Here is a 437-nt window from a genome sequence, read left to right as displayed (position 1 = left end):
ATTTCTGTAGTTGGTAACTAGAGGAGTGTGATCGAAAGTGTCCGGCACCACAAGCCACGAGGAGGAGCAGCGTGTTCTCTCCTGAGCGTGAAGCGGGCGGGCGGTGCTGCTTGTGCAGGAGCCGCCCGCCATTGATGACCGTTCCCGTCCTACTTGTTGGGTCTGGGAGGGAGAGAACACAGGCTGAGTGGTTTGTGCTTTATTAAAAGTGGAAAAAACAGGCTGAGATGTTAGTGCGCATGGTAACGGCGCAGAGGGAGCTGTTCGGTTTCCCGGTAGAGCGCTGTCTGTTCCCAGTGCTGTCGTGCAGCCCAGGACCCGGGGCGGCTTTCGGGGCCGGATGTGTCTCCACCGGGGCGTAGAAGGGTTGGGGCGCAAACTGCTCGCTGTTAGCGCAGCCCCGCTCAGTGCCGTCTCCGGTCTCCCTCGCTGAGGCG

General features: G+C 60.4%; 1 non-coding gene across 1 annotated transcript; it reads left to right on the top strand.

Moving 5' to 3' along the window:
- LOC116217785 lies at nucleotides 1–192 on the top strand (the record flags this gene model as incomplete). The annotated part of the gene is made up of 1 exon (XR_004162497.1): nucleotides 1–192. It is a non-coding gene; the product is annotated as a small nucleolar RNA U3 (small nucleolar RNA).
- Nucleotides 193–437: the final 245 nt, after the last annotated feature.

The sequence above is a fragment of the Meleagris gallopavo genome, unplaced genomic scaffold, assembly GCF_000146605.3.
Source record: "Meleagris gallopavo isolate NT-WF06-2002-E0010 breed Aviagen turkey brand Nicholas breeding stock unplaced genomic scaffold, Turkey_5.1 ChrUn_random_7180001953419, whole genome shotgun sequence".
In the NCBI taxonomy this organism is placed as follows: Eukaryota; Metazoa; Chordata; class Aves; order Galliformes; family Phasianidae; genus Meleagris; species Meleagris gallopavo.
This window is presented reverse-complemented; position numbering and strand designations above follow the sequence as displayed.